A 25,656-nucleotide genomic window follows, 5' to 3' on the forward strand; every position below is an offset into this window, starting at 1 on the left:
CACAACCCCATTTGTAGGTAGCAGTTAATTCGGTGTTATTGTTATTTTCAATAAGGTTTTGAAAAATTTCTGGGTGTGCTTCAATAATCCTAGCAATCGTGTGGTCTACTAAGCTTTGTAATGGTACTTCAGCGAAATGATCAGTGACCGTGATGACACTAGGATAGCATTTCTTTTTCGCACAACGCAGTTTGTCGTAGCATGGATATATATCGGCGTTTTGCCCTTTAGCGGCTCTCTTTGACAAATTCCATGTGTACTTAGTATGTCCAACATCTACAAATAGCGCCAGTGCTTTTTCATCAGAAAGTTTTGTCGGTAGACGCTGAGGGGTACTCATAGTTTTCAAAATCTTACCGCTAAACTCTTCGTCGGCGTTTAGCATTGACACCACCTGTGAAGCACTACGTTTTCCACCTTTATACAAGCTGCAGCTTGCAGCTACCAACAATGCTTCTGATGGCACATCTTCAGTAAGGCCTGACAATTTCTTAACTTGCGTTTTTTTTGCAACACTCCGAAATATCTTTTTGTGGACGTCCAATAATTTCGGAAGATGATCTTTCAATCAATACTAACGGCGTATCTAGCCATTCCTGATTTTTGTTTTCAAAAACCTTATTTCTTCTAGAGTTTTTCCACTTTTCTACAAGCTTACTAGTAAAATTTCGCAGCTTTTTGCCAATCTCGTACTGCTCCTCCTGAGTATATTTAAGGTTTTTGAGAACAGTACCAAATACAAAGTTTTCCATGGTGAGAAACTTCTTAGTTGGTATCGCTTCTTCATGCCATACTAAAAAAAGTACCCGTTTTGCTACCGACATTGTTCCTAAAAAGTGCCATGATTTAAAGGGTAGCAGGTAATAGCAGTTCATATTACACATTTTGGACGCACAATGACTCATACTTCCAGCTAAAAAAAGAGTTAGACCGAATCCGTGCGAATGTTGTAACTTCTACTCCACGAACGACAGGTGCACGCTAGTGCGGGCTAGTTGTTAATACACTTAATTACCACTACGTCTTATGAACAACACATTTACAGACCGGTCACAAACACTGATTTTTTATGTAATACATACCTTGACGTTAATAAAAAGCCACACTTTTAATAAAATAAGTAAAAATTGTAAATTTCCAAGGAGCTCGAAATCAATGCGCACAACAAAGAAAAAATATTGTAAAGCACTTGCTAAAACATGTTTTGTGTTTGACAGCTCACAGCTGATGATCAGCTGATCGTAGAGCTTATAAAAAACCGCCAAAAATCTAATAAATATAAAATAATGCTTTTTCAAACTTGAAAATTTGAATTAAATGCCGCTAGCGAGGCCCAATCGCCCACTGTGTGGTGCTGTGTTACTCACACCGCTTAAATTAAATATTCGGTTTGCAAAAGAGTGAAATTTTTGTATGAATGTTTTAAAATGTATTTATTATCTTCTATGGGGGCCAAAAATTAACGTTTACATTTTCCTAAAACCAGTTAGTGTCTATCGGGAGAAATCTTATACATATGTGTCTAAAATAAATTAGTCTGTGATATTTTGGTTTAAAGTTGATTTTGTTGAAAATTATATACACATATTTAGCAGTCGATATGCCCGCAGAATGGGCTAAGAGATCAAGAAGACTGCAAGAAATGTCTAGAGCAAGGCAGCAAGGAAATAATGGAGCATCTCTCGTGCACTTTTCCCGCATTAGATATAATGCGCTATAAGCATTTGGGTCCCCAAGGTATGATACACTGAAGGAGGTATCGAGAGTGAGGCCGCAGAGTCTGTTAAAGGATGACTCCTCATGGTAAATAAACGCCATATGGTATCGCAACGGGCCAAAACTGGTCTATGCGTGACTCATTGGTAAACCAGATTAAATCAACCTATACCTTATATGCCGAAGGCATTTTTCGGTTTGATATTAATACCAAAAATATAGTCAATAATGTTTTGAAATCAGACGCGATACGTAATATATAGTAGCTACTAATTTTTTTGCTAGGTTTTGTTTAGAAATTTCATATTCATATACATATATACATATATATCGTATATTCAATAGAATATTTGCTATTTTTAAAGTTTTTTGCACACAAGTGGCTTATAATTCTGTGTTGCTCATACGATATGGTGTACCATATAATATACATTTGATGTATGACTGTAACAGTTACAACAACTGCACAGTATTAATGTATGCCGCCTGTCAAACCAAACGAAAAGGTTCCATGCGCAATTTATATAAATGTGCAACTATTTGCTTCGGATACACACCTTTCATGGCAACCAGTGACAACTGGTTTTTCTATGATTTCCCTTCCCGAAGCACAAAGCTTTTAACATGGAACACTTTAAAAAACACTTAAACTTCGTTTTCCAAAAAAAGTGAAGACTTCAGATGTAGTTTGCCAAATAAGATTTAAATTCATCTGATGCAATAAAATTATCTGTATTTAATTACGTATTCAATCTGTAGAAATCTATCAATAATTGATTTCCGCTTTAGAAAAAAACACCTTTCGTTTTATACAACCGAACGCAATAAAAAGAAAGAAATTGAATCTAGCATAAGCTTCTAGCTTCTCACATTAGTCAATATATTTTAGAAGTTTTTATATTTCAGCTGGAATAAATTGGAGTATTATTAATAATCCGATCAGAAAATCAGTTAAATAAATAAATAAAAATAAGTAATAATTACTATGGTGCTCATCCAATGAAAGCACTAAATTAATTGCTATCGATAAATTAAATGAAAACGAAAAAAAGCGCTGTAAACAATTATTACCACTTCAAACTTTAACTAAAAAAGAACCACAATTTCAGTCGAACCATTAGTGTGATTCAGTAATCATGGTGCAAGCGCCGATTATGCAGGTGAGTGATTTCGAGTTTTGTGAACTTTTGTTTGCATATGTAGAGATATGTTTTCAAGTGGTTGCTGTTAAAAGTTTGCTTCAGTTTTACTTTTACAATATGTTTGGAAGCAAATCCTCATATAACGTTATTTAGTTTTGCTTGCAAATCACGACATAAAAAAAACGTTTTTTGTTTGAATTTTTACATTTCATTTGCTCAGAGTTATTTGTTTTATTTATTTCCAAGGTTTTGTTCAACTTTGAGCTGGTCGAAAATAGTTGAATGTAAAAAGAAATAAGCACTTGTAATCAGAAATTCCAATGAGCTGAAATTTATTGCCTTGAACTGCTATTGGCTGCTGCACCTTTTAATTGAAGTTGTTGTTTAACTATAGTTTATTAACACTTTCATTTGCTTGGTCGATTTTACAGAATAAAATTAAACGTACCCACTGGTATTAGTATAACCACGTACGTTAATGGCAAATTTCGGATATCGCCAAAACATTATTTTTCTAAAGTGGTTCTTTACTGCGTTTGCTGTTGCTTCCTATATAAATTTTGCAATAAAAATTTGATTTGAGAATGTGCGGGCAACACAATAATTAAAAATTAGCATATTTACTTCAGTGATTTCTGCAGGCAAAATTGGTTGTGGTGTCCAAAGGGTTATGAGTACGTAGAAAATTATAAATTGTTTAGGTCTATACAATCAATCACTTTTTTCCCACTTGTGTTTAACACCGATATTCCAAAGGAATAAGTATTCATCAGCTTCACCTAAGCTACACTGATCATAGGTCATATACCTACGTTTTGTTTGTTAGAGCGCTACCACTCCACCATTCGTTTAATTACATGAGCACGCAAATTTGTTGAAGCTTAACATAGTTTTGCAGGATTGTGTCTCAAAATTAATGCAACAAAATGATCTAGAGACATAAAGTTGTTTTCGAGAAAGAACGTATTTATTTTTTAATAGATATTCAAAGTAAAAACACACCATAGATTTAGGGAGTCACATTCTTTATGTCTACATATATTTGTATGTATTATAAATCTCATTTTTTATTTCTGTAACCTCATTTTTATACTCTTGCATCCTGTTGATACAGAGTATTATACATATTATATATATTCACCTAATGGCTACATATCACTTAAAACATAGCGAGATAGATAAAGAGTTATATATGTATATATAAAAATGATCAAAATGACGAGAAAAGTGGAAATCCGGTTGGCTGTCTGTTCGTCCGTCCGTCTATCCGTGCAAGCTATAACTTCACTAACAGTTTAGTTATCTTGGTGAAACTTGGCATACGGGTTCCTTAGTATAAAAAATATTACAAGTTCTTAGATTAGTATAAAAGAAATAAGGAAAGGCAGTTTCTAAGGAGTCAACTGAAGGCATTTCGAAATTACAATTATCTTAAGTAGCTGCACATTGTATTTTTATATAATTATACAAAACAATTAGCATACTCACTTTTTATTGACGCGACACTCTGTAGTTATAAGTGGAGTTAGTTTGCAATCAAATAAAATACATCGATAAAGGCGTGACAGTATGTGGCCGTTAAAAGTTTTATGGAGTTACGACAAATGAGAAACAAAACAATATTTGTGGTGACCAAAAGAACGCACAACTAAAATATAATGCTTCAAATATGTTTTCTTTAGAAATCCTTCGACGGGAGAATGAAAGGCGTAAGATTCGCTGCACCAATAAAATATGCTTATATTTTATATTGCATCGAATAAGACTGCAGGAATAGTTTATAGCCAAGCCTTAGTAGGGTAAGTGGAATAGCAGTTATGAAACCCATTTCACACTCCCAAAAGTATGCTATTTTCCATAAACTGTATTATCCCTAAAAAAAACTCGCTTTAAAATCACCTGGTTCAAACCCAGTTTACGACCCGCTTAAGAATGATCTGTAGAATATTTTCAGCATAAGCGATTTTATAAAAAAAAGAATCGGCTTGCTTTAATATTATGATAACATACTCCAATATGCAAATTTAGAAAAGTCCGTCACATTTAACAAATCTGTTTACTGAAGAGATATATAGTATCCTCAATTAGGTTATACACAATCCAGCAACATAGCTGATACTTAAATATAAAATATCAAATTTTTCCGTATTCTCAAAAGAATTGTTCTCTAAAAACCAAAAATATTCATAAAAACTTTCCTTACCAAGTTTTAGCATGAACAAGTAATTAAGTAAGACATCAGGATTATATAATAACAATAATATTATTCGGTTGAGTCTCATTTTAAAATTAACAAGCCGTTCTTTATTGCCAAAAAATTATTTAATAAACAAGATATCGTTGTAGAAAAAAATTTCATTAAGCAAAAGGTCAAAACATTTCATCATCAAAAATTATATTTATACATTTTATAATAACATTTTTTCCGTAAAATTTTCAAAATTTTTTGTCCATGAAATGAAAAAATAATATGGAAATAATAAAATTTACATTTAATTTATTCCAAACATATTCCTTCAAAAGAGTTCGACTTTCATTGGCGAGTATCTGAATGCTTCACTTTTGTGAAATTTAAATTAGCAAAAGGATTGCTATGGTCAATTCACAGAATATAAGTTCTTAAGTGATTATATAATATAGACATATGTCAGCATTTATACGCCACATTTTCGGGTTATAATTATCTCAGTTACTTATATATATGTATATGTAAAACTGAACTCGCTGCACTTTCCCACATTTTTAATTATTTTCTCTGTTGATTCCTCTGATCCTACATTATGGCTTGTAATTGCCACTGTGAACGTTTAATATAATTAAACCTCTTTAACTTTGGCAAGTATTTGCAATGCAAAAGCTACATCCGTCTCCTGTGTAACCACTTTAACCCATTGATTGCATATACTCTTCATACTCTTTTGTGCTAAAGTATACTAAACATGTATTCTGTGGAATCATTGCTGCATTTTCAGTACTTAATTTAACGATCTCAAACTGAGGTTGCATTACAGTCGAATAATTGTCAATTAAGCTTTTTGGGAATTTTAAATTCGTACAGCGTTTCTTTTATTCTAACTTTTTTTGAATTATGAAAAAGCACTTTTCTAATAAAAATTGTAATAATGAACACGAGCTTCTACGTACATAATCAAAGCTGAATTTTTCAGAATATGCATAACAGTTCCGCCTACCTCACGTCCTCTGATGACCGGAAACACCGCAGAAGCCTTAGCTAGCGATTAACAAGCTCAAAAGCTAAAAAAAACTTTTAGGCCAGTAAGCCAAGCAATGGCTTCGTAAAAAAATTGGTTTCACTGAATTATACTCGTATCTCTTTCTATACCTTATACATACTTATCGATATTCGTTTGTCTATAGTTGATTCAAATATTTTTACACTCTTGCAACTTTTTGCCAACATGCATGCAACAAACTAATTCAGATATATATAGAGTTACACATACTTGTATACATATATCAATGATCAGGATAAGACGAGTCTGGGCAGCTGTCTGCCTGTTCCCCTCCGTCCGTCAGTGCAAGCTGTAACTAGAGTAAACATTGCGATATCGTAATCAGTGGCGTAGCTACAACTTCGGGCGCCCGGGGCCAAGGATGTTCAGCCGCCCCCCATTATCTACCTACCTACAAGTTTCATAAGGTGGTTCGAACAAAAGTGAATTTTTACAAAATACGTCCGATATTAAGTATATAAAACTTAGGAACGCCACGCAAATTCTGAAGTTCCAAAATTCTCACAATACGGTTATTGAGGAAATTGATAGTAAATTTACACGACATCTTATTAAAAGCCATAAAAAACACTCATTTTTGCCCTATATCTTGTACACTTTTGACACAATTTGCAGGAATTTTTGCCCGAATTGAAGTTTTTAAATATCATTTTGCCGCCCCCAAGAAGTTGCGCCCGGGGCGACGGTCCCCTTCATTCATTAATTTTTTTTTTTTTCATTGAGGTATAAAATTCATAAGAAATAAAAAATTTTCCCAAAAATAATCAAACTTTAACTGTTAATATCTTTTAAACGTTTGGGTTTACAAAAATATCATGGCAGACTTTTTTTGTAGAGCATCAAATTTACTACAAAATCTAAGGAACAAGATATTTTTTCAAGTAGTTGGAAGCGAGATTTAAATTTTTCTATCTGATAATGAGAAAAAATAGAAAACTGTATGTAGGAAGACCTTCCCGTAACAATTAAAAACTCATGTTTGGAGAGGCCTTCTTAGAGGTGTCTAGGAACCTATTTTTCCGAGTACCAAACGAAAAAAAAAAATTTTTTTTTTGAATCACTCTAATGTATATGTATAGTAAATATCGCTTTAGGTGATACAAACAACCGTTAGGTGAACAATATTAGTGATGGGAATTAAAATAAAATATAAAGTTCCGCGGCTTGAACTGAAAGAGATCAAGCTGTTATTTGGCAGGCACATAACACATATATTAACATATATTTTTTCAGTGTGCGCAACTTTTTTTTTACATATTTCTTACTGCCTTGCTGATATGATTACTGGTGTTATGGTTATACAGCCTTGGAGCCTTCCCGTGGCGTTTTAATCCGATTCTGTGAAGCTACTGTTCATACAAATGTGATTGGCCAAAAAGCCGCAACACACCATGCTAGACATAACATTATTCAGACGCATAAGACACCGTTTTCACCATCTCACAACTCACATTTGACATCACTACACCACACACCAATACCCACACACTATATATCATCCACAATTACACTCCAATTTCAGATCCCACAGTTGGCCAACACCCCACATTAATATCAACAAAAAGGGTCAACAGCTAGCGGTCCAGCCTCTTTATCGATATCACGATCGCAGGGAAATGACGACCTGCGTGCAGTTCGACATCTCTTTTTCGTCACATCTGTTTTAAATATTGTTATATTGAGTTTTTGTGAGACTTTAAATAAATTGTATTCAATAAAATTATATTTTCGAAACAAAAGAAATAGTTTTACAATTTTCGGTTGGTGAAACAAACATCGGTATTTTTGGGCTAAGGCTTACAAGTTGTATGAAAATGGACTTTGAACTCAAATATGAGAAATGCTCTTTCCAAAATGCATCAGGTTTTGCTACGCATATTTGCTTAACGATTTTTGAATGGTAATATAATTAGCGTTGATTGATTCCTGTTTATGTCATAATGAAGTTAAACCTTCTTTGTACTCGTCTTACTCTAGAAACATAATATATATGAATACTACATACGAAGTTTAGATGTGTACCATATTACCAATAATGTCACTTATACGCCCTGTCCTCCTCTTCGTTATTATCCTAAGTCGTAAAACTTTTAATTTTTGAAAATAATTATTTTTATTTACCATCCAAATTGCACATTTAATTTTACGAAATTTTGACAAATTTTTATAGCAGTATGAAAAGATACATCTACGTAGCTCAAATTTATAATTGAAATTAATAAATAACGTAGTTCCCGAACTAATAAAGGAAAAGTTTTTTTCACTTTAGCACATAGGTAATGAATTGGGATTTAATTAAAATTACCGTGTAAATTTTTCGCTTTGCTATACAAATTCTATTGTCAATCATGCGTTTGCTGTTTTTTACATAGCATATGCGCAGGCGCATTGCCTTCGTTTAAATAGTTTACAAAACAATTCCATAGTAGCATTTCTGTTTATATGTTACGTGATAAGAAGATACATACACGTTTTTTGCATTTTTATTTAAACGCTTTTCAGTTTATTACCACATACATAGTATTTACTCGTACAGAACTATGAAATACAAGTTTTCAAGTCCGCTCAGCGGCCCAGCAAATGTCAACCCTGTCTCTTTTTATTTACAATGGCATTTTAGCTCTTGGCTTGGGAGTAAAATTTATTTTTATTGAAAAGTTGCAACAACAATATAAATGTTTGTAACAAGTGTTCCCAGTCTGCTAAAGTAAGCCAATAATTTACAAAATAGTTCGCATTCACTATGGCTACAATAAACGAGACATATTGAAAATGCACAAAACATTTGGCAAATTGAAAATTAGAAAAAAAGGTATGCATTTATATTATTTGAGAATAATTTAATGACACAAAGTTGTCATTTCTATAATGCACCAAATCATTTTTGTAGTTGTATATTTACTGTTGGCCTATAACAAGGCTTTGTAAATAGAATCCTATACACAGTTCGGAAATAGTTAATGGAAGTTTGAGTGTAAATTTACACAGAAAATTTTGGAAAATAAAGCAAATTTCAAAATTTACATCAATATTGAATTTTCCAACAAAATTGCGCCTTTCACAAATTTTCTCTCATCGTATCGAACAGCTTTAATTAATTGTATGCATTTACTCTTCATTATTTAAAATAAAATGTTAACAGATAACGTCAGTTTTTTTTCAGAGAAAATAATCAAAAGAATCTGTATACTCAGGAGTTGTATGGGTTCCCTTTACCGGTTTCAACTAACTTCACGTTTTAACGCAGTTATCAGATCAGGCATCAGATGCTTGACTTTGCAATATAGTCGTTCCTTAAGAATAATTTTTTTCATTCCAGTGTTTATTTCAAATTTATATGGCTCTAGTTTTAATCGCGATTCCAGAATGAAAATATTTGCTTAAGATAATAAAGTTATTGCTGCTCTCCTTGACTCTCTGACTCCTTGAAGCATTTAGTTTTTAGACATTCTCATCGAATTAGCACGGCAGTGATCTTAATTGAAATGACTCTCTGCAAAAATTAAAAACGAATAAGTTTGATAGTATTTATTATCAAACCAATTCTAATAAACATGAGATACGTTTTAGTCGTGCCTTTTGCAAGTAAAGAAACTTACATAAAATATGTATCCTCAAATTAGAAATCACATGAAATAATTGCTAGCAAAACTAACATTTCAACAAAGAAGTTCCTCAATTTTGCTTAACTATATACAATAGCTTCAAGCTGTTTTATTGAAAGTGTTGTTAATAGAAATTTTTATAACTTTTCCAATTGACAAATTATTTCCAGTTTACCGCAGATGTGGCTAGTGATTCCGCAAACTTTAGATGCGTGAAATCCAAAAACAGTTTCTCACACACTCCAGAGGCAAACCATGCAATACATATGCAATTCTCATCTTTTCTCTTCGAAATCACACATACCTCTACATGTATGCATATGTGCTAACCAATTTCAGTTTAAAATGCCTGCATTTTTTTGGTATTCTTTTTCCTATGACTTGCTCATCAAATTTAATTCAAATTAAATTAAGTCAACTTTACTAAACAGTCTGAGTATTTAGATTTTATTGTAAATTTGTTCTACAAAAAATTGGATGCATGGTTATATTTACTCACACATACACATGCTAGTAATTTCTGTGCAAATAGTTTTCCTAAACATTATAACATATTTATTAACCGGAGATACATGTTGAAAATGAAAGTTTGACGTACGTAACGTAATGAGAAAAAGTGATAAGAGCGGCTTACATGGCTACTAAAATATGCAAAGAAATATGTACAGGTATACGGTTGCTTACAAAATATTTCCCAAGATGTTTAGGAAAAATTTTATGAAGTTTGTTTTACAGTTTTGGTATAATAAACCTAAAAGTATGAAAAGAATTTTGTTCAGATACTATATGTACCTCTCAAGATTTATACGAAAAAGCAGTTTTTAAAAAAGTGAAAATTTTCGAGCATATTCAGTTAATATGACCCAATTTTGTTTCAAAAATTAAAAAAATATAAGAATAAGAATGCTTATTGGCGTTGATAAGAGTTCTGTTTTTATGGTGTTGTCTATATTAGTGCTGCAATTTGCTACGTGACTGTGCGGGCTATTTCTTTCGTTGCCGGCTATCTCGTTGTTTGGTGAATTTGTCGATACTCTTGGTCTGCTTGCCGGATGTCACTTAATAACTTTCACCCTCCATCTAGTTCAAAATGGTCACTTCTGATTTAGTACCATAACAGCTATATCTTGGCCTAAAAATTGATAAGGTTTCTTAAACTTCCACTTAGCAGTCCAGCTTCATACCTCATATGCAACTTTAACGGAATACCCAAATATTGTACATAATACGTTCAAAGTACTTAGAGACCAATAATTGTGTCGCATCAGTAAAAGGCGGCCTATCATACTTTCTTGAGATTAAACCAAATTTGAATTCAATAAAAATATATGATAGAAATTTCATACTCAGTAATCGAATACTTTTATAATTCAATGTTGCTGAAATCAATTATACTTTGACAAACTGGCAAATCAAAATATAATGGATATAAGAGAAAAGCTATTCCATGTATAATTTCATTGCATTAAGAGTTTTGCATAAAAGTCCAACTAACTCATAACAGCCTTTTAGCACAACATAAGAATGATAATGATAACTTGCCGTCTAGCCAAGTGCACTCTTTGTATATGTGAAATGCTTATGTGGAGAAAACCAACAGGCATTGGCCAATTTAAACCCAGTCAACTATGCCGGTCGTAATATTGATTCGGGACTAAAAGGCAAAGTCGCTGCGGCTGCTGGTGCGGTCAAATGAGAAAAGTAGTAGGCTAAATCAAATTAATTTGGCACAAGTACGGACAAAAGGCTCATGAGAAAAAAGCAGCAATTGAGTGAGCCCGAAAAAATATGTGGCTGCAGATTGAATTTGATGATGTGTAAAGCCGCTTGCAATATGGAAAGCCGCGGAGAGCCCGTCAATTAAGTGCGGATGTTAGCTTGTTGGTGCATAATATAACTGGATTTATTGCACGGCTTTATTGGCAAAGACCATGGCTATAATAATAGCAATTAGCTTTTTCATTTGATGCTCCAATTTTTTGTTGTAATTTTACTTTTTTCTGTTTGTATATACGCGAACTAGTCTCTCAATTTTTCAACATAAACAAAAGTGAGGGCTGATGGCAGTAAAATAAAGATCAAGAAAATTATAAATATATATTAATTATATATATAAGTGAATGTCAATATAAAGTTGCAATATGAAATTCTTGAAAAGAGTTTCAGAGTTGGCATGCAAGGAGTTGTTAAAAAATTAAATTTTAATATGAGTTATCAAATTTTGGACATGGAATATCAACATAAAATCGCATCTGCCACGAAAATCAATAGTAAGATACGAGTATCTATAAACAAATTTCGAAAATATACCTTCCAGTTTATATTGTTAACTACATGAATGTTAATTCCTGTTGCAATCAACATTTGTTGCAGTAAAAATTGTCACAAGGAAGGTAAAAAATTGAACTGAGAAGCCTTTAAACTCTATGGACCACACTGCTAAGTTACATAAAAGTAAAAAAAAATCCAGAAAAAGACTGAAACCAATAGCATATTCACAGATACAAAAAATACACCGCCACATTCTAACAAACTGTATGCAGTTTAAGCGCTGTTGCCTTTCGGGGTTATAGCCGAGCTTACAACAATGCGCCAGTCATTTATCCATTTTGCTCTTCACCGCCAATTAGAAGTTCCAAGTGTAACCAGGTCCTTTTCCACCTGGTCTTTCCAACGACGTGGAGAGCTTGCTCTTCCTCTGGTTTCCTCGCTGGGTACTGCATCGAATACTTTCAGAGCGGAAGTGATTTCATCCATTCGGATGACATGAACTATGTATCATCGTATAACTCATATATCGCACCGTTCCATCGATTGCAATATTCGCCGTTGTTAATGCGCAAAGCATCATAAATCATCGTGTCATCGTCCATGCCTCTGCACCATATGGCAAGACGGAAAAGATGAGTGACTTGTAGATTTTGGTCTCTGTTCGTCGAGAGAGGACTTTACTTCTCAGTTGTCTACTTAGTCCAAAGAAACACCTGTTGGCAAGATTAATTCTGCGTTGGATTTCAAGGCCGACATTGTTGTTAGTGTTAATAATGATTCCAAGGTAGATAAAAAATATCTACGACTTCGAAGTAATAGCTGTCAGCAATGACGCGGGAACCACGTGACGAGTACGACGACTGTTTGCTTAAAGACAGCAGATCTTTCGTTTTACTCTCGTTCACTACCAGACCAATTTGTTTTGCTCCTTCGTCCAGCCTAGAGAAAGCACAACCAACGGCGTGGGTATATTGCCGATGATATCGATATCATATATAATATTCGAGTATGTCGGTAATCCATCGGCTCCTGCCGCTTTGTTGTTTTTCAGACGGGCAATTGCTATTTGAATTTCTTCGTAGTCGAGCAATAGAACTTCTGCTCTATCGTCTGCTTCCACTTCCATCCATCAGGCTGGAGAAGTGTTTCCTCTATAATTTCGGTATGTACTATAGATTTGTACATTTGTGTTAGCATACCTGTTTATAACTGGCTCTGTAAGTGTTGGTGATGTTAGTGTATAATAATACAGGTACAATAAGTTACTATGATTATATCCGTTATTTATATGTGAAAACAGAAGGTACTGCCTGTTACTGCGCAATTTTTCGGATTTAAATAAAACACTTACAATTTTTAGGTTTTTAATTGTCCGCTTTTACTGAATTATTTACACCTTTTCAAGCTTCATTTTTATATTTTCTCAATTTTTCTCTTTTTACTTTTGATGATGACAATGATGGCTTTCAATTTCCGCTATGAAAATATAATGTGATTAAGCCTCCTTTACTTTATCAAGTTATTGTAGTGCAGAAGAGCAAATTACGTATGCCTCCTGTATAATGAGTTGAAAGCATTGTGCGCATATACTCTTCATTTCCCTTCGACGTCACATATGGTATAACTACGCACAAGCGTTTTGCAGGCTCTGCACTGGTATTTTCAGTGCTTATTTTCATAATTTCTAACTGATACTACATTACCTACGGATTATTATTAATTAGGATTTCAGAGAATACCAACACCACCGTTAATCTACAGCGTCAAAAACGGCCGCAAAGCAAAGCTGCGGGCCGCTAATTTGGCTGATTACCTTAACGTGGTGTTAATGATTCCACAGAGCAGTGTGTAGCACAGTTTGGTTGCCTCGCAATTATGTTTGCAAAGTAAAAAGAAATAAAATGTCTGACTGATTACCACATTAGTGGTATTATATCGTCCCCTCAATATAACAATAGCGTATAATTTTTTTTGGGTTTTGAGAAAATCGAGTTTAAAGTTTTTGTAATTTTCTTATTGAAGGAAATTTCTGAACATGAAATTATGCACCATTTTTTCCAATGACATTTTGACCCACTTTGTGGAAGTAGAATTTGACGAAATTTTGACCAGACATAGAATCAATGATGGAGATTCTAAATATGCAATAAAAAAATAATGGCGTATGAGCACATACGCTATTGTTATATTGAGGGGACGATATGATGTGTTCGTTTGAGTGGAACCTTCAGAATTAATTCGAGTTTAGTCTATTTAATTCCCCATTTTACGAATTGAGACTTTGCGTTGATGCAACTTAGCAGTCAGAAGTGCCTTTTCTAAGATAGAGAAGAAGTTAAGTATTCCTATCTGCATGGAATTTATACACCCAATATACCTAAAAGGGCATAATGTTACATTATTTTAAGAAATCAATCGGAGCTTAGAAATTCCTTATGTTAAATATGTGTGGACATATATGGACTTAACCCATTTTAACACCGAACACAGCAGGATGAAGTTTCATTGTTATATCTTAGATATTGACCGCTATTTTCGGTAAAAAGTCAACACTGGCACTCCGTTCAACATATTTGGTACCTGGGGCTTGATAAATTATTATATAATCCGATTTCGAACATAAAGAGACTTAATAATTATCTTACTCCCAAACCTTACTCACAAAATATTATATTTAAGTATGTTTTTTCCTTCAAGTTCATCTTCCAATTCATGTAGTCTTATCAATTGTCCATGTCGCCCTCTTGCTGTCAATAAATGACATAGATTTTCAATTACATAATGAAAATACGCCAACATACGAATGTTTAACACAAATTTATGCCTAACAGAATGTATTGAAATATTTTCTTTGTTCTTCCACCAAAAAGCACAAAATGCATGCTAAACAAAATAATATTTTTTGCAATCAACCAGAATATGCAACCAAAATAGAAGGCTGCGAATATTTTTTTTGCGTATTTGCCGCAGGAAAAAGAAAGGCTTTAGGCGACAAATTATCATTTGTATTGTATTTCTTATTGAGTAAACAAAAAAAGTGGAATAGTCTATGTCCCAGTCGTAGCAGGGGTGTTGCAAAACACATTTCACACTCTTAAAAGAATCCTATTTTTCACAGCTCCTTTGGAAAATTGTGCATCCTAACGGTTTAGAAAACTGGAATTTCATTTCACGAATAAATGGCATAAATACCTGTCACATACTCGTATATAAAATATGTATATAAACTACTTAAAAATTTATTACATTATTACATACAGGCTGGAGAAGTGTTCCCTCTATAATTTCTGTATGCGCTGGCCAACAGTCACTAAATTGCCTCTGTGGGTTTTATAAGAGTATGCTCCGGTCTTGAAACCTTCTGTTTTCGTAGAATTTTTGAGCATTACCGCTTTGGGCCAGCTTGTCAATCTCTTCATACTCATGCATTTCGGCCTCTCTCTTTTTTGTTTGCAAATGAAATCCGACAAGCAATGGTTTCGTTTGCAGCTTTACGTAAGAAGCTTGAAATGGGCAAGTGAGAACATTTTTCTGTGCCCTATTCATTTGGGAGTGTCAGAAATGATTATTTTATAAATGGCTCATGCAACTCACGACTTCCGGTCTTTGACCAAGTATCCTCTAGGTAGCCAAAGAACATTCGTTTGAAGGCGAGCTAAAGTGAGAAGGCGAAACATCCCTCCCAAGGGTCGTGCACTGGATTTGACACCCGCCACTTAAAAAAACACACTTCCATGAAAAAACTAAGCAGCCTCGAATAAGAGCCTACTTTTTATGATTACATAATATATGTAGTAGCAATAATATTATTTGGTTGAGTCTCATTTTGGAATTAACGAACCATTCATTATTGGCGAAAACCACTCTGAATAAATTAAAAATAAGTATTCTTATAGAAGAAATTTTTTATAAAAAAAATTCTCACTAAGCAAAACATTTCATCATCAATTATAAATTTTATAATACCAATTTTTGCCTGTTAAATTCACTAATTTTTCGATAATGATGGAAAAAGAAATAACTAAATAAATTAGCATTTAAAAATGTTCCAAGAATATAATTTCTAGAGAATTCGCTTTTCAGTTGTTCTTAATATATGAATGTTCGCTTCTGTGAAATTGAAATTAACAAAAGGGATTGTAATTAATGATGAACCCACGGAATTTGAGCCGTTAAATGATTATGCAATAGAAGTATATGTCCGCATTTAACCCCAAATTAATTGCCTATAATTATCTCCACTCGTGATATATGTAAATCTGAACGCGCTGCATTTTACTACGCATTGTTTCGGAGTTAATGTTTTTTCTTCGCACTTTTTTAAATATTTTTTTATTTTTTACCTTTTTTCGTTTCAATAAGGATTCCCCTGATCTGATGTGAATGCCGGCAATTGCCACTGTGAAAATATAATATAATTAAGTCTTCTTTACTTTACCAAGTAATTGCAATGCAAAAAGGCACATACTTCTACTTTATATCCCTTTCAACTCATCGCGCGAATAATTTCCTTCCTCCTCTGCGCTATATACATTATATGTAGTATATCAACGCGAAGCGTATTCGATGTTACTTTCAGTGCTTATTTCCATGATTTCCAACTGCATAACTGCCTGTAGTCGCTAGCTGCATACGTATTTATACCTATGCATGTATACATAAACATATTCGAGTAATTGTAGGATATAACTGCATAGTCTTCTTCCCCTTAAAATTGCAGATTAATTTCAATGCCATAAGCAAAGACGTTCAGCTACAATGTCGTATGATATAACCTCTACAGTGACAAAGGTTATTATACACATGCACTTTTTGGGCGTGCTTAACACTTATTTGAATAATTTTTGAATTTTCCTTAGCAAATACGTCTCAAAAGTTTGAACAATAGAAAAGAAGTTTTCTGCGCCGAATGCAAAATTTTTTCAATGATTGTTGACCGTAAGGGTTTGGCTACAGTGCTGCTGCGTTTGATCCCAGATCTCTGATATGTGTTCCGTATTGTATATTGATCCAAGGATAGGTACTTTTTCCAATATCATTCATTTTTTTTACAGTATTCAGCATATCCTGTTCACTTACTTACGTAGTTGTTGCGGAACAGCACAATCCAATTAAACAAACATGTATTGTAGTTGCAAAGTAGTAGGGTAATATAATTGTATCGCCACCCGCCTCTTTTCACTAATACTACATTCCAGCAACAAACTCGTTGACACCGCCAACGTCACCCTTTCCCTTCACGGGCCCATATGCCAAATTTTAACGAGCAAATAAAGTGCCACAAAGCAAAGACTACGGGCTGATAATTTGACTGAATATGTTTGTTCATCCGCCGCACACACGTATACATACATATGTATTCTTTATGAGTGCGAATTTTAAATATGGTTTTACTGAGGGCGTTTGGCAGCACACATTTCATACTTGCGACTTTTGTTAGTGCAGTAAAACTAAATTAAATGTGTAGGGTTTTCAAAGGGCAATAACTTTTTCGGAGTTGGTCGCATTGGCAATTGTTACCTGATTTATACCGAGTTTGGTTTGCCATATTATGATGAGCAGATTTACTAGGGAACATCGTTAGTAACTCAGCGAAACAGTGCGCGCTGCCTCCAATATTCGACCGACATAGTCGCATAGCAGAGTCGGTTATTCGAACAACCCTGGATTGGTTTCAAACAATCTAGTGAATAAGGCGCACCCTGAGGTATGCTGTTCGGTACGCATTCAAGATGCTATTGCCACTGTAGAGCAGATTATCGTAGAAGACCCGAATGAGCTTACAATTAGAGCTGTGCTCATCCATTTTGTGTAAAACTTTGCAAAAGAATGTGTACAATGGTAAATCCGGAGTAAAGCTTTCATGGTTGTGTGCAATATGTCCTTCACCAACATATAGCGAATTTATTTTCAGAAATTTTTAGCTAAATATTTTTAAAATACTGCAAAACTGGTAAAACTTAACGAATTCTCATAGCTTCCGAACATATAAGAAATTGTACAGATTAAAAATTAGCTCATATGAAGAAATTCTCCAACACATCCTCTGGTAATTGTATTACCTTGAGAACTGCCTACATTAGCGCATCTAACTTGCTCAGAAACGTAAGAAATTGATAGCCGAAATACACGCACGCAAGCCAAAGTGAGACAATTGGAACCATTAGCATATGCACAGGCAACAAAAATACACATGAAATTACAAACAAATTGCAGAAAGTTTAACCGCTGTTGCCACCGAATGCGCAATTAAATTATCTATATACACCTGCGGCCAAGCGTAACTTACCAAGCGTAACTTACCATTAAGTTATTACAAGAATTAGTAATAATGAAATCAAAGTCTTGTGTGCAATAAAAAAAGTTTTCTCAATTAAATTTTACAAATGGGCTAGATTAAAGTCACAGTTAACCTAATATATTCGAGCCATCTATATATTCCCCATATTCTATTAAATTCATAAAAAAGTTACCCAAAGAACGAAAAAATTGAAAATAGTGAAAAAAATCAAGTGGTAAGTTACGCTTGGCCGCGGGTGTACATATAACACAGCAACGCATATAAATTAACGCCGCAGAATGATGGCCTGATCGCTTTTTTTGTCGAAGTGCTGCTTCACGTTCACACATACATATGTATATGGCGAATTTCAAGGGAATTCACACTTTAGTTCAATGAGAGCCCACGTACACATAAACTCATACCCAGCCGTATTAGTTTGAAATACCAGAATTATTTACAAAGCATTCCAAATGCAATTTGCAATTGCAAATAATTTTTATTCGCCCTCTTTCTAGTATTTTTTCTGTTGCCGATTTTTGGGCGTTACAGTTAGCTGCACTTATTACCCCGCGTAAGTTATTTTACTCTATCGTGTTCACTACTGGTACCAAAAAGTCTATATCATTTGATTTTTACAACGATATCAACACTTAGCTCTATAAATGACAAATTTGCAGATATACTATACACACGAGCCTCTCTATTGGGAATACACTATTTTTTTCTGTTTATGGCATGATTATACTTTCTCCTAGATATTTGTAAATAAGCTACTCAAACCGGAAGAAATTAGTTTGCTTGCTTAAGGAAGTAAACTGACTTTGCACGATTAGGATTCTACTGTAAAATTCCACTAGTTGTATGATTCTAAAGAGATCAATTCTTATCTTGGTCATAACTACGCCCACAATTGAAGGCTTTCCTCAAATAAGACAATTGATTAATAGTATAAGAACTGACAAATTTTTAACTATAATAAGCTAATAAAATTTTTATAATCTGGAATTGAATCGCAATTGCTGTCTCTTGTTCGAAAATAATATGAATTTTTATACGAATGTGTAAATTGCAAAAGACCAGCGTTTTGGTGCAAATCGCTCAGTAAAAGTTAGTTTGCTACGAAGATTGTAACAACCAGACAGAAACATCAATGTCATTATAAATACTACTACATGCAAAAAATAGTAAAACTTTTTCGGGCGAAAACCCTTTTGTCGAAATATATTTGCTCTAGATTGGTATGAATGTCAGTGACATCTGCACCAATGTCACATTAAAATAATTATTAGTGTTTAGTATACAGTTGCTTTCTGAATACATTAAGTGCATTCGGAGATGGTTACGATGAGTGAAATTAGTCAACAAAGAAGTTCCATTATATTCTGTGGCGGAATCGAATTTCTGGTATCGCAACATTCAGAATGTTGAAAAAACCTTGGGTAATAATTCTTTGTCGCGAGCAAGTGTTTTTGACTGCTACAAATTATTCTGAGAGGGTCGAGAAGTATTGACGAGGAACCACGGTCAAGACATCAATAAAATAAAGAAATTAGTGCATTAAAATCGACGATTAACTGTCACATATCTTACGGACATCGTTGGAGTATCGGAAGGTTTATTGAAAACAATTGTAGACCTAATTTGGGTCTAAGAAAAGAGAAATTGAATTTAGTGAATTGGTTCCAAAATCACAAAATTTTTTCAAGCGTCGTGTTAACGTTTGTGATACAGCGATTTCCGACTACCACGAATTTGAATTGAAAAAAAAATATTAAAAAGCTTTTGGGACGACATAGATTTTGAAAAATAAATTAATAATTTTAAAATTAAGTCGTACTATTTTTCTCTCATATTAGTAGATATAATTTAATAAGGTCCGCATAACAGGCTCAGTCAATTTAGTCATGACATCTGTCTGCCAGTTCTTCTTTTGGTTGTCTCATCTCTAGATTTTATTTGTCAGAACAGACATCGGCCAACTATAGGACATAGCTGCCACGCACACTGACCAATCAAGTTCAAGTCCTTGTAATGAGAGCTTTTAATCTCCCACGTTATCTTCACGAAATTTGGCGCAGATAATTATCCAAAGAAATGCTACAATATTTGCACAAATTTTTTAGAGGGGAGCACTATAGCTTACATTTTTCTAACCTTGATCTCGATGCATCTGCCAGACTTGAGAATATTCCTAAGCTTCTTAAGATGTATTTTAGTCTAGAGGCATGAATTTCGGGTAATTTTAGGATTGTGGTAAAAAAATCAATTAACATTTTCACAATCCAGTTTCTTTATTAATTATTTCTTAAAATTAAACCGAAAGTTTTAATTTTGCTTCACAAAATGGCAGGTAATTTAAGGATTGTGGTAAAAAAATCAATTAATATTTTCACAATCCAGTTTCTTTATTAATTATTTCTTAAAATTAAACCGAAAGTTTTAATTTTGTTTCACAAAATGACAACTCTTTGGAAAAAGATATACCACTTTTTTTTCAAATGTTTAAAATTTTTAAAAGTACTATAATTTGTTCAGATGTATAGATTCAAATTGGTCCAGTAGAAGTGGTTATAATGTTTTAAAATTTTGTTAGCATTACTGTACAAATGATACTGTTAAAAGTAATTGCAAGAGTATTTGTAGCACAAACTCGTACACATATCTTCACAACACTTCAATTATCCAAAACCAGCTGAACGAGTTATAAAACAATTATCGGCCTCAGTAAGGGGCCTCACGAGAGAGAAAGACGGAATACTAGGGCCATTGGACCAGTGCAAAGTGAAGAGCGGATCCCCAAAGGGGTTGTAATCTAAACATATACATATATGTATAATCTGTAATGCAATTTAATGTAAATGTGTATGTATATCTGCAGCATATGCAAAGAAATGAATAAAATAAAATAGTAAATGAAGAAAACCAGCACTAACAGCGAAATGCATCTGAGTACAATTTCGTGGTGGCCGACGGTAGACCATGCTTCTGTTGGACCTACTAACGATAGTATACTAGTAGATTGATTTGTAGGTTTGGCGGTTCTAGTTAACCTTCATGTAAGAACTGATCATCGAATTTATATGTAACGTAATCATAATACAATTAGCCGTTGGGTATTTATAGCAAACTGAAATATGTATAAAATTTGTTTGGTTAACATATGGCCCTAAAATAACTGTTGTTATTTTTACATTCGCATGGATATTGTTTAAACGTCTATCACTTTTTAATTCGAAAAATAACAAAGCTTTTCTTTTAGTTTTTCAAAATTGCTGTAATGGTAATGTAATCATTTCCTTAAAAAAAGAGTTTTCTTATAATCTTATGAAAATTATTTATATTAAAGTGCATTTTTTGGTATAGTTATAATTAAAAAACTTTACACAATTTTATTTTTACAAAACTAATTAAGTCTGTCTATTAAATAAATAATACTCAGGAGAGGTATAACGCAAAACTCAAATAACTATCTCGATTACATGTTTCCCAATGATGCACATATTTTATAATATTCATTAGAAGATGTACATATGTATGCCTGTAGGCCAGCTATATAGAAATATAGTATTCTTAGCGTACAAAGAGGACATCATAATCAATCCTTTCAATAAAAAAGTTGTAGTTTATTATACCTTAATAATAATTCTTGACGCACTTGGGGGTAAAATACTATCACGAAAAACTCATAAACAACTGCACTCTTATAAAATACTTGCGCAAAATAAAAATGTCACTTTGGAGAATGCATTTGTAACAGCGATTAAGAACAAGTATTTGAATATAAATATTACTTGCATTCATAGCCCTTTCAGCAAGCTGCTACACACATGCGAACATATGTACATGTGATTTTTTTGTTTGCTTTTAACGAAGAATTAATGACTTTTTGCCACTTCAAACTCAAAACAGAATTTCCATCTAAAGGCTTTTGCATACTTTGTGGCTCTTACAATTGGCTTGCTTCTACTTTGTTGTAGAAAATGAAAATTTTGTTGCATACTTTACAACTTCCGACACGTAGTTAAACGCAAGATGAGTTATACCATACAAGGGGCGTTCCAAATTAGCGGCCCCTGGTGGCCATATACATATGTATATGTCGACTGGTGCGGTTGAATCTGCTATCTTTATCGATTGTTCAGTGAGAACTTCATGACATTTCACCGATTGAAAGTGAAGTTATTGCGTTCTAAGTGTCAGTATGTTTGTGCTATCAGTGCGAAAATGAGCTTCGAACAAAGAGCCAACATTAAATTTTGTTTTAAAATTGGTAAAACTTTTACCGAAGCGTTTCAATTGATGAAACAAATTTATGACGATGATTGCCTATCCCGTTGCAGAGTGCACGAGTGGTTTCAACGTTTTCAAAGTGGTCGTGAGTACATAAATGACGACCAACATGTGGGCCAATCAGAATCTGTGATCACCGGAAATTCCATCGAAACTGTACGTGAATTCATGGAAATGACATTGAACACTTCCAAAACATCGATTTATCGCATTTCGACCGAACATTTGGACTTACGAAGGTGAGTGCACGGTTTGTTCCGCACAAATTGGCTGATGACCAAAATTGCTCAGAATCCAACATTCGAAGAACATCATTAAAGAGATCAGAAAAGACAAAAACTTCCTTCACAATATTGTGACTGGTGACGAAACATGGTGTTTCCAATATGATTCCGAAATGAAACGCCAGAGGGCTGAATGGAAGGCAACTGACGAGCCGAAACCCAAAAAATCGTGCATGGAGAAGTGAAAAGTGAAGACAATGCTGATTTTTTTTTATGATTCCAAGGGTATTGTCCACAAGGAATTTGTGCCACCTAGCCAAAACGTTAATGCGGTATTCTACCTTGGAGTTTTGGAGCGTTCAGTGCGCCGTATTCGGCCCGAATATCACGAAGATGAAAGTTGGCGTTTGTTGCACGATAGTGCGCCGTCTCATCAATCGACGCTTTTGACCGATTATTTGACAAGAATCACATTATGTATAACCATTAACCAGTCCCCATATTCATCTGAAATGGCACTGTGCGACTTCTTTCTTTTCGGAAAAATGGGAACCTAAAAAGAAAATAGCGACCCCTTAGAGTTAAGCTACAGTGCCTGGTTTGAGGGAGGATTTTTTGTTTGTCAATCACTAACATTTGAGGGGGTAAGAGTTGAAAAAAAATCCAAAAATTGTTTTCGAAACACACTAATTTATATTCACACATTTTCTAAAGAAAGTAAAAAACTTACATAAATTATGTATACTCTCATTAGATATCACATGCAATGATTGCTAGCAATAATAACATTTCAACAAAGTAGTTCCTCAATTTTAATTAACTATATTAAAAGGAAGTTTTTATTGAAAATATTCTCAATAAAAATGATTACAACTTTTCCAGAAACTTTAGATGCGTGAGAAACTATACGTCGATACCAAATGCCTTATACTAAAGCCATACCAAGCAATACGTATTCAATTCTTATCTTTTCTCTTCGAAATCCCACATGTATCTATGTATTCATATGTACTATATATGCATATGTGCTGACCTGTTTTGGTTTAAATGTCTAGACTCTTTGGTATTCCTTTTTGTATAACTTTCTAATACAACTAAATTAAATTAAGTCAGCTACAAAAGTCGTATGAATGGTTGTTTTTACGCACACATACAAGTGTTAATAATTTCTGTGCAAATGTTTAGAAAATTTTAGCATATTTATTAATCAAAAGTAGAGATATGTGCATCTTTTTAATTGTACTTTATGTTGATAGAATGTAGAATATGTAGGTTTCTATGAGAAAAAGTGATAGAGCGGCTAATAACTGCTAGAATATGCAACGAAATATGATGAAATATGAAAGAAAAATGATCATGGTTTGCAAAATATTTCCTAAATGTTTTGGAAAAACTTAAGGAAGTTTGTTTTTACAGTTTTGGTATAATAAAGCTTGTAAAACTATTTACTGTACTAAAAAAAAACTTTAACACTTAAAACTAATCAATAGATATCAGCGATTGTATGAAATTTGTTCACATACTACAGTACCTCTCAAGATTCATACAATGAAGCTGTAGTTAAAAAGTAAGGAGAACAATTTCATCAAAAATTACTCAACTTTTTTTATTAGTAAGTTTTTACTGTTCTATATTTCTCTCCAAAAACCATCTATATGGGAACTCTATGACATATAGCTTTGTATTTGTGAAGGCTTTTATAGCTTCGGTGCAATCAAAGTATACGTATTTGGTTTTGTTTTTCCCTCACTCTGCCCTCACCTGATATGCAATAATGTCTTTGTTTAATCCGTTTCTTATTCTATTTTGCTATCAATTTTGCTGCTTAGTTATGTGTAATTTGTTGTGACTTGTTTTTGTGGTGTTGTCTACATATACCAGTTCTACAATTTGCTGTTACTGTGCGCGCTATTTCTTTCGCTGCTGCCTATCTCTTTGTTTGGTTAATTTGTCGATACTTTTGGTCTGTTAGTCCGCTGTCATTATCTATGTGACTATCTTCACAATAAATTTGTTTGAAGATGATAATTTTTGATATAGTTCTATAACAATTATATCTAGGCATAAAAATTACAAGGTTAGGCGTTTATATCCCTTGGAGTAAAGTATGCGAATTTTTACTAGAACTCCAATGCAATTCCTTAGACTTCTATTTAGCAACCCCGCTTCTTGTCCCATATGTAATTTTAACGGAATACCCAAACACTGTAAATAATGTGTTGAAATCAATAATTGCGTCGCATCCGTAGAACGCTTCCTATCATACTCTATATGTTATAGAAATTTCACACTCAGTAATCGAATACACTAAAAAGTCGAACTAATTCATTATAGCCTTTTTGAATACGTAGGACAGCCATGTGTTTTAAAGTTTGTGTATGTGCAATGTGCGCTGGCACTGGCTAATTTAAACCCAGTCAACTATGCCGGTCATAATATTGATTCGGGGCTAAAAGGCAAGGTCGCTGCGGCTGCTGGTGCGGTCACATGTGAAAAGTAGTAGGCTGAATCGCATTAATTTGGCACAAGTACGGATAAAAGGTTCATAAGAAAGAAAAAAAAACAATTGAGCGAGCCCGAAAAAATATGTGGCTGCAGATTGAATTTGATGATGTGTAAAGCCGCTTACAATATGGAAATCCGCGGAGAGCCCGTCAATTAAGTGCGGATGTTAGCTTGTTGGTGCATAATAAAAATGGATTTATTGCACGCCTTTATTGGAAAAAACCATGGCTATAATAATAGTAATCAGCTTTTTCATTTGATGCTCTAATTTTTTGTTGTAATTTTACTTTATTCTGTCTGTATATACGCGAACTAGTCGCTCAATTTTTCAACATAAACAAAAGTGAGGGCTGATGGCAGTAAAAT

The sequence above is a fragment of the Bactrocera neohumeralis genome, chromosome 3 (genome assembly GCF_024586455.1).
Source record: "Bactrocera neohumeralis isolate Rockhampton chromosome 3, APGP_CSIRO_Bneo_wtdbg2-racon-allhic-juicebox.fasta_v2, whole genome shotgun sequence".
Classification (NCBI taxonomy): domain Eukaryota; kingdom Metazoa; phylum Arthropoda; class Insecta; order Diptera; family Tephritidae; genus Bactrocera; species Bactrocera neohumeralis.